We start from the raw sequence: 16,510 nt of genomic DNA, 5'->3' as shown, positions 1-16,510 counted from the left end.
GAACACCCATCTGACGCGCACAACTTCCTCGGAGATGGTGTCCGCTACAACATTAACTTCTTATATATGAACCTAATGGGTTCAATTACATTCACCTGATCAATCCACATTGCAAAAACCAGTTCACCATATAGGAAAACCCGTCACTGACTCGCAGTGTGAATTCCTACATGGCTAAAACATCAAATATTACATCTGTCAAAGATTTATTCTCTATTTAAAAACAGTGCAATAGCACAATATATCAGAACAGATCATAGTACTTATATCTATATATTTCTTATATAATGATAATGGCAACCAATAGTAGCACAGATTCTTAAACATTAGTATAATCACGTCATCATTCTAGCATGCCAATTACCATCCATTAACCCCATCTGTGCTAGACTGGAAACATTACAGGCCCTAAGTGATGTATAAACAGTCTTCAGGCGACATGTTACTGACATTCACAGAGCTTCATTCGTTGTATCATTATATTTAATAAACTTGCTGTTCGAACACAAGCACAAATTAAACACACGCTTCAATATAAGCGGTGCCCGATATCACCGTCAATAGATTGTTTTAACTGCTTCTTCGTTCTTCTATGGTCCAGCATCAACAGAGGACAGAGGATTTTAATATAATACTATACTATTCTTCATAAGGCTGTATATAGTTTCTAAATTATGATAGTATCTACACCCCTATAATATAGTAAACTCTAAGTACATAAACCATTACAATGATGTATATTAGTAGCAGGCTTAAAGAGACATATACGCATATTTTCATACTTGCTACAGATATTTCAATACCAACAGAGAGGCTTAACAAAACCAGCTTTTGGTTCACAGATCATAAGAATCTTTTTAGCTTATATGATCTCTATACTATTTGGTTTAATTCTATTGATTCATTGAGACCCATTGGGAACAGTGTGTTAAGAAGATATATCCAATAAGCCTCTTGTTTACATAGTGCTTTGAACCTGTCGCCCCCTCTGGGGGTTGGTTTGATAAACTCTAAACCCATAACAGACAGATGTTCCGGGTTACAGTTGTGTTGTTCCAAAAAATGCTTAGACACACTATGTGTCTTCAGACCTTTCATAACATTCCTCCTATGCTCATTAAATATTGTTTTTAATTTTCTTGTAGTGCGTCCCACATAGTACAAGTTGCAGCTACATTTCAACAAATAGATGACAAAAACAGAATTACAATTAATGAACCCCCGTACATTTATTTTCCTTCCATTTTCTTTAGATTCCACACAGAGGGTTCTATGACAAATGTGTTTACATGTAATACATCGCTGTCCTCCACACCTAAACGTCCCATCTGGGATAGAGAGAATCCAGTTCGTATCAACCCCACCTAATTGTATCATATTGTCAATCCCTATTTCCTTTTGATTTTTATACTGTGATTTTTTGCTATTGTTACTTTGTTGTTTTAGAAAGCTAGGAGCTAGTAGATTTCTCAAATTACTAGCTTTTTTGAAAACCACTATGAGGGGTTTGGGTAGGAGTGACTTTAATATAGGATCCTGCTTTAGGATGGGGTAATTAGAACCAATGATTTGTTGAATTTTGGAGGAAGCTTTGTTATACTTTGAAATAAAAGCCCATTCTAACCTCGTGTTGTAATTCTTTTTTCTTTTCCTTGTTGGTTCATAAGAACTCTGGTTGGTCTGTAAATCTAGAGACTTAGTCTCAGCCATGTCATATTTATTACAAATTAGCAACGATGATCTATCTATTTTGGAGACCTCATCACGTGCTTGATTAACTAAGGATGGAGGATAGCCACGGTCGAGAAAATTCCTCAACATAATCTCGGCTTGCTGCAGAAAAACTGCTTTGTCTGAACAATTCCGCCGTAAACGTATGAACTGCCCTTTTGGGATATTTTTCTTCCATTTTGAATGGTGGGCACTTGAAAAATGTAGATAGTTATTACAATCCACTTGTTTAAAAAAAGTGGAAGTAGATATCTCACCATTAATAATCTCCAAGAACAAGTCTAAAAACTCCATCTTGGTTTCATGGTACTTATAGATGAATCTCAAATGGTAATCATTATTATTCATATAATCAACAAAGGCTCGTGCCCGTGGTCCCACCCTTTCCATATACAAAACAGGTCATCTATGTACCATCCATAGAGGACGAGGTCCGCCCCGAACTCACAAACCCACACGCAGGATTCTTCAAGGTCACCCACGTATAGGTTGGCGTAGCTCGGGGCGAAGCACGTCCCCATGGCCGTCCCCATAAGCTGCAGGTATTGAGTGTCCTCAAATAGAAAATGGTTGTGGGACAGGATAAAAGATATGAATCAATTAGAAATCTCTGATGTGTATTACATAAATCACTTTTTGCTGCCAACACTTGTTGTATAACTTCTGTCCCTCTAGCATGAGGAATGTTGGTATACAGGAACTCCACATCCAGCGTGAGAAATGCAAAATGTTCATCCCATATAACATTCTTAAGAAGACTTAAAAGGTGTGTAGAATCTCTAATATGTGATTTTAATTGAACTACTAGGGGCTGCAGATAAAAGTCTACATAACTAGAAAGGTTAGCCGTCAACGAGCCAATTCCTGAAATGATTGGACGTCCAGGTGGAGAGTGTAAATCTCTATGTATTTTTGGTAAATGATAGTAAATTGGTGTTATAAAGTGTAGAGTATAAAGAAAATTTAGCTCATCTTTCGAAATTACTCCTTCATCAAATGCCTTGTTCAGAAGATCTTTAAGCTCTAATTGGTATAATACACTTGGATTATTTTCTAGTTTTCGATACAACTGACTATTCTCTAATTGTCTGTATGCTTCCTTCCTGTAGTCTGTCAGGTCCTGAACAACAACACCTCCTCCCTTGTCTGCATTCTTAATTATGATTGATGGGTCAGATTGTAATAGTTTAATAGCCTTTTGTTCATCACATGTAAGATTTGTATAGTTAGAGTAATTTTTATTTTTATTTTCCCGTAAACATAATGTTCTAAACTGTTCCATTGTGATTTTATAGAAACAGTCCATATGTGTACTTTTCATCTGGACCGGAAAGAATTCTGATTTGACCTTAAATTTAGATTTCTTATAGCTATCTTGATCATTGATATCAAACAATGGGATGAAGTGATCTTCATTGTGATTATTTTGCATCAGTAGTTCCTCTAAATCTGACAGTGCTTGAAAATCCGATTCTGTATCTAAAACGATAGGTTGAGCTGAAGAGTCGGATTATCTCTTTCTTAAAACTTTATTTGCAAAATATTTTTTGCGACATAACAGTCTCATATACCTATTTGGCTCAGTGAATAATTCAAAAAGATTTGGACATGCAGAAGGGGCACATTTTAACCCTTTACTGAGTAATGCAATCTGTGCTTCAGTCAATTGTTTACTAGATAAGTTAAAAATACCTCTAGTGGTTTGTGAAGTCTGTTTCCTCCCTTTTGTACTTAGAGTCTCATTGATCTTTTTCTTGACTGATCAATGAATATCTGCTTTTCCAGTATGTGGAGGGATTTTTCCGATTGCAGATTGTATTATGTACGAGACATTTTAGCTATATCCAGCTGTGATTTCTAAATCGACGGACCGTCCCTTCAGCCCGACTATCTTTACATTATCGCACAAATACTGTGTGATTGTATGGAAATAATAAGTGAACTTTAAACAAGTTACAGGATTATTTCAACATAAACCATCATATTTGGAGACATTATCCAATTAGATCCAAGATTATAGGTGCACCTATTATTGATACTCCTTAAGGATGGATATTGGTTGATTGTATATGCATATGGAGTAATACCAATGTTTTAACATGTATTTGTTTTATTTAAAAAAAAATTAAATTCATTCACATTGCATTTCCAGTTCTTGGAGGATCTGGGATTCCACTGCCACTCTGTTTTTGTCTTACAGGCATAACTGTAAGAGCTTATAGACAGGATTTCAGCAATGCACAGTCCACTAACAGCCTGGTCCTTTGCACCAGGAACCATAATCAGCAATTAGAGGCAACAATTTCCTTCACCTTTCCTCATAGCAAATACAGCCCTGTTTCAGGCTCCAATGATTATACCATTTCCTCCATTAAATTGCTTGACCTAGTGTTTAGACAGCAGAGTTAAGTATTGATAATGTACCTACTGTTGCAAGCGGTGCCTTGTGTCCGCCCTCTGTCATCTGTGACTTCGCAGTCATGACAACAGCTGGGACATCACTTATGGTATCGCTGTTCCGGCTGGACACCTTTGAAATCAGTGCCATGTCCCGTCATCTGTGGCAGCCAGGCGCGTGTGCAAACTAGTATAATTAATTAACCACTTTCTGGAGGGGCAATTGGTGCCTTTTGAGCCCTTAACCTGTGATTAGCAACTTCCTGTCTTTAAGGCAGGGAGGGCTTAGCTTCCCTGCCTGTTATAGCTTCTGGGTGCTGTACAATTGCTGATTAGCTCTGTCCTGTGGATACTCTGCATTTGTCCTGATTCCTGTTGTGAGCTTTGGTTTTTACTTTGACCCTGCTTGAATGCGGATTTCCCCTGACCTCTGCCTGTTTACTGGATTACCCCTGTTTGTTACCTGCCCTGACTTCTAACCTGTTTCCTGGTTATCCTACTTGCTACGGACCCATGACCACTGGACTGTCTTTGGTAACTGCCCGCTGTATTCTGACTATCCCCCATCCTCTGCTATGGTTATTCTGATAAGCTTTTAGCACCCTAGAGGTAAGTCCTGGAAGCATTTGAGTACCTCAGAACAAGTTCAGTTCTATGGGAAAGGCCGCTGCTATAGGTGAAGATCTCTTTTAGCCTTTAACACCTACCTATTGTTTGCCGCACAATGAAAATGGACAGGCAAAACTGTATCCAAGCAAAACAGATAGCCATGTTTTCTAATAGATTTTTTTTTATACACATTTTTATTGTACTGTCCCATTAAGATATACTAAGCGGCACCCGTTATACTCAGACTCTCATTAATAAAAAGTGTCGCTCTCTTGCAGAAAATTACCACCTTCAAATTTAATACATGTTTTTATTTCCCTATGCCACGCACTGAACTAGAAATCCATTACAAAGACATCATTTGTATGATTAATTTGAAATATATTGTCGCTTGAATTTTGTTTTACTCTGTAATCATCAATTTCATTATACAGTTGCGGATAAAATATAATTTTATTATTTAAACATACAGCATTAGAATGTTTTCATAGAAGGCTTTCTAATGTTACATTTCTAGCATTGGGTAGTAATAAACCTTATCACATTAATATCCAAATATAAATTAATAGCTGTATATTAATCAATTTGCATGCTACATTTCAGTAATTCATTTTTATTTTCTAAGAAACATGAAGCATTTTTGATTTCCAATTTGAAGTGAAGCCACTGGAACAAATGAAGGGTGAACTTGAAAGCTAGAAGTTATATCAAAATAAAAATGCTTTGACAGTATTAAACAGAGTCTAGGGAAAGGTCATGAGGGGGTGACAGATGATCATCAACTTGAACTCACAGAGATGATGATAAAGTACCAGACCTGCCTATGTTGGGATACATGCTTCTTAATGCTTCACACACTGTTTGCTTTTGAATAACAGAGACAAAGGTGGGAGACAGAGTCATAGAGACTTGGAGGAGCATGATGGACTTCACGTTAATAGTTGGATTGAGTACTCTGGACTTTTGGGGTTGAAGAGAAGGATGTTGGAATGTGAGGCTATATGATATAATCTCATACTATATGGAGCATATGAAACTATATGGACATATTGGCTATATAATAATTTGTGGCACTTTAGGCATATTAGTAATATAATCACTTATTAGGCTATAAGGTCATATTGACTGTTGGCATGAAAGGCTACGTAGGCAGTCTGGCTATATACTGGTGTGACAGGAGTAGGGTACCAGGCTATATTAATAAATATCAAGTCCGCCAGGGACACTCTCTCATTGAGGATAATGTCATGGCACTTCCCTATGCTTCTTAAATGTAGCCATGTAGCTCAAGTACTGAAAATTGCATACTTTAAGTATTAAGGGCCTTATTAATTAAGGAATGTAAATGCTGATACCTGCCGTATTTTGAATAAAATCGCTCTGCACATGCCCAGAAGTGGACTGGTTTTATAACACGTAGTCAATGTACAGTAAGAGCGTGCCAATTTCGATCGCACACAGCTATGTCAGATTCAAACTTTGAGCATCTCAAAGGTATGTGTTTTGTGTTTTTCACTTGCACCAGCTACAGCACTGATTGATAGTAATGATTGATGCGCATGCATGCTAGAACATGTGTTTTCAATCAGTAACAACTGTAAAAAAATGCATTTAATGTACAATAGACATTGAAAACATCCTTAAAAAAACAACGTTTTAAAAATGTGTTTTAATGTTTTCTTTTCATTAATAACTATATTATTAACAGATGACAACAATTGAATAGTCCCTGATGTGGACGGTTATAGCCAAGGCTGGTCAGAGTGCACTTGCATATAATTAGGCACCAGTTATCAAGATTGTAATTCAAGATCACTGGACAGGCATTACAGGAAGCGCTGGTCAGACTATCAGAAGAAAGTAACCAGGACAAGCGGTGCTGTCTGCACTTGGTAGTACTTTTTTGGTCTACGCAACAGATAACACACTAAAAGTTGCTCGTCACTAGGTTAGAACCCTGCCTGACTGATGACTCCAGGCATTGACTAAACTGCTGTATGTATTCATGCCGGTTCTGTTTGTACTTGTAATTGTATTACATGTGTGTTGTGTGATAGTGAATCTTATTTTTAAAAGGGCTTTAAAAGAGCTATAGCTCTGTGCAAACTTATACGTTAATAAACTTTGTTAATTGTCAACAGACATTTCTCTGGGACTCGCAAAGGTAGTGCAGTAAGTGCTGTCTTTGTACGCTGACGAATAATTCAGGGCATACTTTCTGACAGTCGGTGTTGGTAAATAGTTTAAGGGCTCTCTCTCCGGTATTGTAACAACTGGCATGTGAGGTTTTAATAACAAATTTACAATTTGGTTACTGGTGAAGGTATATGGAAGCATATTGGCTAGTTTATGTTATGAAGCACTAGTAGAGGGTATATTGGCTATAGTATGTTGGAACAAGACTTTATCTGGAAGCATATTGTGGGCAGCACGTGGCTTAGTGGTTAGCACTTCTGCCTCACAGCACTTGGGTCATGAGTTCAAATCCCAACCATGAGCTTTTATATGTGGAGTTTGTATGTCCTCCCCGTGTTTGCGTGGGTTTCCTCTGGGTGCTCCGGTTTCCTCTCACACTCCAAAAACATACTAGGTAGGTTAATTGGCTGTTATTAAATTGCCCTTAGTCTCTCTGGGTGTGTTTCTACATTAGGGGATTTAGATTGTAAGCTCCAATAGGGCAGGGACTGATGTGAATGAGTTCTCTGTACAGCGCTGGGGAATTAGTGGTGCTATATAGATGATGACATTGGCTAAATGTTGGCATATTGGCTAGATGGGGGCATATAAAAGACAAAATGTTCTGATGTACATGGCTTTTTTTAATATCAGCATTAAAATACCTTTCTGAAAAAGAAAACATTCACTGATGCCATGAAGAGATGCTGCAGATTATCAAATATGTTCAGATGTCCATTGGCAATAAAATAAACATGAAGAAGACCCATTGGGTGCAATAGAAGCACATGATTATACCACCATCAGTATGGATTCATGAAATCATAATTTTTATTTAAATCAGCATAAAATAGCAGGGTTATTAAGCAATGATTTTTAAAATCCAGTATTTTTATTGAAATTTTTTAAGATATAAACATACTAAACAACAAAAAGAAAAGAAAAACAATCGCATACATATCGGAATTAAATGACGGAATTTACAAGATTACATTTAAAGCATAATAATAATAAATGTGCTATATTCATTCAGGATCATACATCGTAAATGCTTATACATAAGTATGTTACACATGCAGGGTTTATTACATGGACTCAGATACTTATTATAAGAACTGCGGTAGCCATACATTTAAGTAGATAGAGCATCTGTACTAGATGACATAGGATAGAATGGAGACTCTAACCATCTGTACCATATATTCTCAAATTCCTTCAGAGCCTGTCTGCTAGTATAAACAAATCTCTCATGCCTTATGGTGGTATTGACCAGTGCCTTCCAATTTTTAACCGTGGGACTCGTCGGGGCCAACCACAGCCTCCGCTATACAGACCTTAGCCAACATCAATAACTGTGAAATGTACATTTTTGTCAGTTTATTAACTTTCCCCTTCAATCGGAGCCCAAAGAGACAAGTGGCCGGTGAACTAAGAGACACTTCAATTCCAGTAACCTGAATACATCTCCTGATCCTTCGCCAGAAGATTTGTATACATGAACACTCCCATAGAAGGTGCCAAAAGTTAGCATTGATCGAATTGCATTTCGGACAGTTAGGGGTAGCATCCGGGCGAAATTTTGCCAATCTAATAGGGGTAAAGTAGGCTCTGTGTAAGATAAACACCTGTATTTGTTGAAATTTTAATGATGAAGTATAACCTTTAGTACTGTCTGTAACCATTTCCCACTCCTTGTCTGATAAAGGGCCAATATCTATTTACCACTGATTCCTCAAACCATCCAAATCATCTGCAGTGGATTCATACAGAAGACATGAATACATTCGAGAGATCAGACCTCTATAACCCAAGGCCTGTAATTGTTTCCTCAGTGGATCCACCCCAAACACCAAAGTCTCCCCTTTAAATGATGTGTTTAGGGCGTGTCGTAACTGAAGGTAAAAATAAAACATTGTTCTGGGTACAGAGAATTCCCCAACCAACTGTTCGAAGGATTTAAGTACATTTGTATCATAAAGCTGACCTACCGACACCACACCCAACCGAGACCACTCCCTGGCCCTCTTCACTGTATTCAACTTCTCAAATTTCTTTGCCCCCCAGATAGGAGTATATGGATCAATGTCAGTTTGTTTCATTATTTTATTACAGATAGTCCAAATCTTAACTGCCTGAATCAGGAGCGGAGGAGCCCGCATACCAAGCCGCCCCGCCAGCAGTGACTGTAAGGGAGTGTGATTAGAATTAAATTGGTGTACCAACACCCAATGTAGCTCATGGTAATCGGGGTCCGAAACCCATGCCTTAAGGTGGACCAATTGAGAGGCAAAATAATATAATTTCAAGTTAGGAAGTGCAAATCCACCAGAAGATCTGGATCTATACAGCGAGCTGAGCTTGACCTTAGCCCTTCCCCCTCCCCAAACCAATGAAATCAAATAGCTATCAATGCATCGGAAAATGGAGGGTGGAATATATACAGGTGACTTCTGGAGTATATATAAAAACTTTGGCTGCACCATCATCTTAATTAAATTTATCCTACCAGAGACAGAAAGTGGGAGCTTCTTCCATACATGAGTTTTTTCTTTAATGTATTTGATCTGGGGCCGCAAATTAAGTTCTACATATTCAGCGGGGGTATTAGAGATCCATAGTCCCAAGTATTTGAATTTCGATGCCCATTTTAACTGTAAGCCTTCTGGCATTGTCACGGGACACTCCCATCCCAGAGGGAACACACTAGATTTATCCCAATTAATTTTTAGGCCGGAAAAAAACCCAAATCCATCAACCACCCGCAGAAAATGTTTTAGGGAAGTGTCGTGATCTGAAAGGAACAACAGCATATCATCTGCATATAATGCCACCTTATCCTCTCTGTGCTCTGATCTAAGTCCCACAATTTCTCTATCATGCCGGATCTTACAGGCCAGCAGCTCTATTGCTAATGCAAACAGGGCCGGAGACATTGGGCATCCCTGTCTAGTACCCCGCTCTAATTGAAATTGTTGAGAAAGATGCCCATTGACACAGACCCGCGCCACTGGATGTGAATACAAAAGTTTAACCCATTTTATAAATTCCGGGCCCACTCCAAATCGGGACAATACCTCCCACAGGTATGGCCACTCCACCGAGTCAAACGCCTTGGCTGCGTCCAAGGACACCACAACTTCGCTCTCAGAAGAGGGTGACCGCACCTGCAGGAGAGTATACAGCCTTCTAAGATTGATAGACGTGGATTTGCCTGGCATAAATCCCGTCTGATCCGGATGAATTAATTCCAGCACCACTCTACTTAACCTCAAAGCCAGTAATTTTGCTGGAATCTTAACATCATTTGACAATAGTGAAATCGGGCGGTAGGACTCAGGGTACAACAAATCTTTCCCTGACTTAGGCAGCACCACCACTATTGCCTCTGCCATTGAAGGGGAAAGAGCGCCAATCTCACCCAGCTCGCTGAATGTATCCAACAACCTAGACACAAAAAAGGGCCGGTGTTTTTTATATAATTCAATTGGGATTCCATCTACTCCAGGGGCTTTACCATTAGGGAATGACATAATAGCTATATCAATCTCTTCAAGAGTAAAGGGTGAGTCCAAAAACTCCCTACTATCATCGGACAGGACAGGAAGGGAGATACCATTCAAATACTGCTGTAACGTATCCATGTGATATCTGACCTGTGACTTATATGTATTTGTGTAATATTTATGAAATACCTCAACAATATCAGGCATCAGATACTTCTTAATCCCACTGTCATCACAGATAACCGATACTGCTGCATCTGCCCTCTCCGCCTTGTCAGATAAGCCAGGAAGCTACCATTTCGATCGTCCTCTGCATATCGTACATGCTTAGAAAACAGAAATTTACGTTTGGATTTCTCAAATACATACTCTACCCACTCTCTCTGGGCCAACTGCCATGTTCCCTTTGCAACCTCAGTTTTGTCCGCAATGCATTGTGCGTCTAAGGATTTACACTTTTTCTCTAATATCTGTTCTTTTTGTCTGGACGACTTTTTAATTTCAGCTATGCCAGCAATTAATGTCCCCCTTAGGAAACCCTTAAAAGCGTCCCAAACTATAGGTGGCCTTGCTGTTACCAGATTATCTACAAAGAAGCCTTCCCACTGTGTCACCAAGGTCGCTCCTGTACCCATCAAGGAGAGCCAGAATGGATTTAATTTCCAAAAGGACTGGCCTCTATCAATTGCAAAATCAATAAATAGGCAGAGGGGCGAGTGGTCAGAAATTCCCTTAGGCCTATATTCCACGCTCCTCACCAGCGGTCCCAGAGAGTGTGACAGCAGAGCCAGATCAATTCTTGAAAATGCATTATGTGATGTAGAAAAGCAGGAGAATTGGACATCTTCTGAGTGCCTCAAACGCCATACATCTACTAACCCCATTTCCTCAACCAGAGCAGAAAAAGCCGACTTAGAGTTGCCAACTACAGCATTTTTCTCTCGCCATCTGTCCACCTCTCCATTTATCACATTATTAAAATCCCCTATACAAATGGCTGGAACATCTGGGAACAATGCCATGAATTCTCCACATTTCCTTAACACCTCACCATTATACGGTGGGGGTATATATACAGCTAACAGAATCACCGGAACCCAATTAATGACAGCCTTCATCAGTACAAACCTTCCCCCTGCATCCACTTGAATTTTTTCCAAGGAGAAGCAGAGACGTTTATGTACCAATACAGAGACCCCTCGAGAATTAGTCGTGTACGTAGAGTGGTATGCCCTACCTACCCATGCTTTTTTAAGGGTGAGTATTCTATCACCGTGTAAGTGAGTCTCCAATAGACAAACAATATCAGGATCATTTTTTCTAATTTGTCTTAGTACAAGAGAACGTTTCACAGCATTATTTAGGCCCCGCACATTCCAGGAGAGAATTTTCAGCTCCTTATCAGATGTACCAGAATACATATAATAGTAGTCCCTCTTATCTCACTACCCCGCATCCCACACCCCTGCAGAGCATACATTGACATACTTATAAGCACATATAATCCTTGTCTATATATTTGCGAAAACATTAAAACTACGCACAACTTAAATAACTTTAATACTAAACCCATACCCCCACCCTGTATACTCCACCCAACTTAAGTATACCTTAAACCCTAACTTAAATTACCTTAAGATATTCAACAGGCCAGCACACTACCCAAAAAGGTCACCCGCCAACCCGCAAAATACCAGAAGATAGAGGAAGGAAAAGGAAGGAAGGAAAAGGGGCGAATTGAGACAAGAGAGGAAAAGAACGGCCTTAAAGCCATGGGCTCTCCAGCCCATTACATTTTTTTTTTTTACAGTGGACCTTTCAATATTAGTTTGAAAATCACAGACCCCACCTGAGCGAAATACATTTTTTTTTTTTTTGTACCACAGAAGAGAAATTACATTATGTATAGCAAATACCATGCATAATATCAATGACAAATCAGCAATGTCCAAAGGACTATCAGGAGAGACATAAAAAAGTACTCATCCAGCATCAGCGTCCTGCAGCAGCTAGGCGGTCCAACCAAATTGCAGCCTCTCGTGGAGTATCAAAAAAGGATGTACGGCCCTCCAAAACCACTCTCAACCGGGCAGGGAAAATCATGGCATATGGGATCTGTAAATCTCTCAATCTTCTCTTCACCGGAATGAATTGAGCCCTGTACTTTTGTACATCCAGAGCGAAATCAGGATACATTGCTACTCGCTGACCATTGTATTCCACTGAACCTTTCTGCCTAGCCAAGCGTAGAATGGTATCTCGGTCACGATAGTGCAACAATTTGGCTATGAAGGTGCGTGTGGGGGCTCCAGGAGGAGGTGCTTGAGTTGGAATACGGTGGGCCCGCTCCACTGCGAATTGGGCTGTAAATGAATCTGTACCAAACAGTTGGATTAACCACTTTTCCAAGAAGGATTCTGGGGAGACACCTTCTGCCTTCTCGGGCAATCCAACCAACCGAATGTTGCTGCGACGCAAACGCCCCTCCATATCCATAAGCTTTTGTTTAAACAGAGAGGCTTGCGACTCCAGACTCTCCAACCGGCCCACAACTGGTGCAGAAGTGTCCTCAAATATAGACACACGTGTCTCCACTTCACCCACTCTCTCCCTGATTTTTTGCACGTCTTGCCGGAGAAGAGAGAGGTCCACCTGCACCTCTCCTATTTTATCAGTTACACGCTTTTCAGATGCCCCAATGGCCTGTAGGACCTGCTGTAATGTAACTTCAGGGTCCGCCAGTGGAGCCGACAAAGGGGGGCTAACGGGATGTGATGCATCTCCTGAACCAGAGGCTGTAGTGGAGGAACGAGCAAAGCGGTCCAATTTTCCCACTGCGGTGGACTGGTTATGTTTGCCCATAATTTCACAGGAAAGATGGGATGATATTTACCCTATAAGCTTATATGCAACCCTGTAACCTGTATAGCTTTAATTACGTATAGGCAAACAACTCAGATTGTATTGCTAGCAGTGCATTGCAGCCAGTTATCTTCACAGAGAAAGGTATATCTCCTCCAACAACACTGATAATGATAATCAAATAAGTCCAGAGCCCAATTCAGTTACTCCTCACTTGTACAAGGATATAAATATAAATATAAGGATATAAATGTACCTGTATCAGATGGATATCACAGGCTGTGTTCACCTAGGCCAGTATGTGGTATTACAGAGGCGCTATGTCCCAGCAGTCATCAACTGCCACAAACTGCCACAGACTGCCTGTAGTATTCCTCTACCCAGATGCTCAACTCTTTCTCTCCCAGTCTCGGGTAAAATGGCAAGAGCACTATCAAAACAGGTACACTATGTACAGCAACTATTCGGATGCACAGTTTTGGGTCCAAAAGTTTCTTTATTCCACTATAACGGAGATCAACAGGATATCTGGGATGGAGAGCTCGTAACTGTGCTTGCTACTCCATGCTCGTCCAGGCCACGCCCCCAAGCAATGATTTTTAATAATCAACTTTTTTGTCTTCCTTAACCTTTAGCAATCATGCCTTCTTGTTTTTTTTACTGTCAGGAGTAAAGCTTATTAAAGTTGTCAGCACAGGGCATATTTTCAAGTAGGCAACAATTTTGCAGTCTGAAAGTAGGCATATATCTATGGCAGCAAATTTGTGGTTTTACAAGAAATCATTAGATATCACAACATATGTGTAACTCAAATTATAGCATATAGATTGAGCCACATCAAGCTATTACCCAGTACAGCAAGGGTGCCAGACAGAGTAACAATGATTTTAAACATGGGGCAGGTTGTTAATATGGGAGGTCCAAGCTTTTTCTAGCTATTTCAGGTCTGTGCTGACATGGCTGATGCAGAGTTTACATTATGAGAGGATAGTAGTATGAGCATTCTCTACTGGAAGAGCCTGGTGCTGGTTGGCAGGGGCATAAAGATTTGTGCTGATGCTGTCATAATCATTAGCTCTTCCACATGTGCACCTTCTAAGAAATAGGGATAGGTCAAGTCTAACTAGACTGCATCACCTGGGGGCATGCAACACTTACATATGTACACCGTTATTGTATTCAACTCAAACTGATCCATCTCCAGATGTAAGGAGCTGCAGTTTCTCAAATTTTTACTGTTTTACAGCCAGATTTTACTCTGCATGTACGTGTGGCAAAGCTCCTTTTTTTGCATGGCGCAGTTGGACTTGCAACCAATTCCAAATAAGGCCCTTAATGTCCATACCTCATCATGCACCCACTTGCAAAGGACATCCCATCCCATAGGCATCTTATACAACAGTATACTCACTACCCAGCAATACTGAAGGGTTTAAGCAAAACATGACTCATTTAAATTTCTAAACTATAAATTTCTAAACTATGTTTTATTAATTATTATTATTATTATTATTATTATTATTATTACCAACCATAAGCACAGTATTTTGTATATAGATAGAGCTTACATAATTTTTAAATAAAAAACTCTGATGCTCAGGCAATCTAAAGTTTGCTCTAGACCAGGGGTAGGTAACCTGCGGCTCTCCAGGTGTTTGTGAAACTACAAATCCCAGAATGCCTTGCCATCTATCTGCTGGTTATCTACTGGCAAAGCATGCTGGGACCTGTAGTTTCACAACACCTGGAGAGCTGCAGGTTGCCTACCCCTGATCTAGACGTAGCATTAACCGTACACTGGTGAATCATACTTTCAGTTAGGTCCCAATTTGAAACCTATTCTCACTTATTCTGCCATTATGAAAGCAAGTACGAAATATCGGACAATAAGCAGTGTAAGAAAAAGGTATTGGATGGAAAAAGGTAGCTGTTCTGGGAAAACCGGAATACATTGGAGTCATACATATATTTAAGTTGCATGAAACATATTGTACCTGAAAGCATTTCTCAACTGAGTAACTGCTATATGTCAGTTTAATACTTTATAATGAATCACATCACATTTGCTTTTGTAAAGCTTTAATAACTAATTTCTTTTGTTGAAATATTATAGCTCCTAAAATATAATCTGTCTTTACATTAATTATGGCTCACAAGTATATGTGCTGCTCACGTCTGTCCTTCTCTTGTTTAGAATTTAAAAATATGTTTCTGTGAACATCTTATTGACGGCAGCTTCTACAAATTGAAAAAGCAATTGAGTCACATATATATGCGCATTTGATTTTTCCCACCTCATCTTTAAATCCTATCAAGCTGTTTCAATTCATTCAAAGCCAATGAAAACATGCGTTAAACATAAACCCTTTCTTGACTATTATTTCTTGTGTGTTTAAATTTACAGTGAGATCAAATGCTATTTTCACATGAACATAGAGCATGTTTAACGAGAACAGGAACATCTTTTTACCAAACTGTCCACAGATGGATGAAGATAAAGGATTAGGTAGGAATGCTACCTTTTGTTTTGTCAAATACCTAGTAGCAACATTGGTTAAAGGCCTTAAAAAAGACCCATTACCACAGGGCAGAAAGTCAAAGAGCTTGGCTGCCCTAATACTCAGTTATCTCGTTTCTGGATAATGGAATGACCCCTCGCCTGCCCGAGCTGTGCAACAATATAATAGCATAAGCAGTGTGAATAAAGAGGTTATTTTTGGAATCCAATTGAAACATTGTTGGAGTCTCTTTGACAAGGAGGGAATTGAACAAGATGCAATGTTCAGGGTGGAAAAATATTGAATTTAAGGAAGGAGGATCTACACTTCAGCTTATAAAAAAAAAAAGATCTGTAATAGAGACCTCCTTGTTTAAAATCAAAATAAATGTAGCCACTTTAGATAAAATAAAAAAAAATGTATTACATACAATGTAGAAAATGCCTTCAATGAATAGATTTAAATGTATTATTATCCGTCACAATTCACTTAATAAATAATATTGTTAAAATATTTTAATATGATATATTATATTTTTTTTATCATTTGTAATGAATTTCAATACAGTAAAATAGTAAATCAAATTAAATCCAAATGTCAACATTTACTGTAATATGTTTGTAAACAAAATGGCAATATATGTGTAAAAAAAAAAGCTGCACTAAAGGGGAAATCCAATTCCCCCCAGATTAGCGCTGCAATAACTATTACTGTTATTACGTTAAAATCAACCCG

Source organism: Mixophyes fleayi, chromosome 1 (genome assembly GCF_038048845.1).
Source record: "Mixophyes fleayi isolate aMixFle1 chromosome 1, aMixFle1.hap1, whole genome shotgun sequence".
Classification (NCBI taxonomy): Eukaryota; Metazoa; Chordata; class Amphibia; order Anura; family Limnodynastidae; genus Mixophyes; species Mixophyes fleayi.
This window is presented reverse-complemented; position numbering follows the sequence as displayed.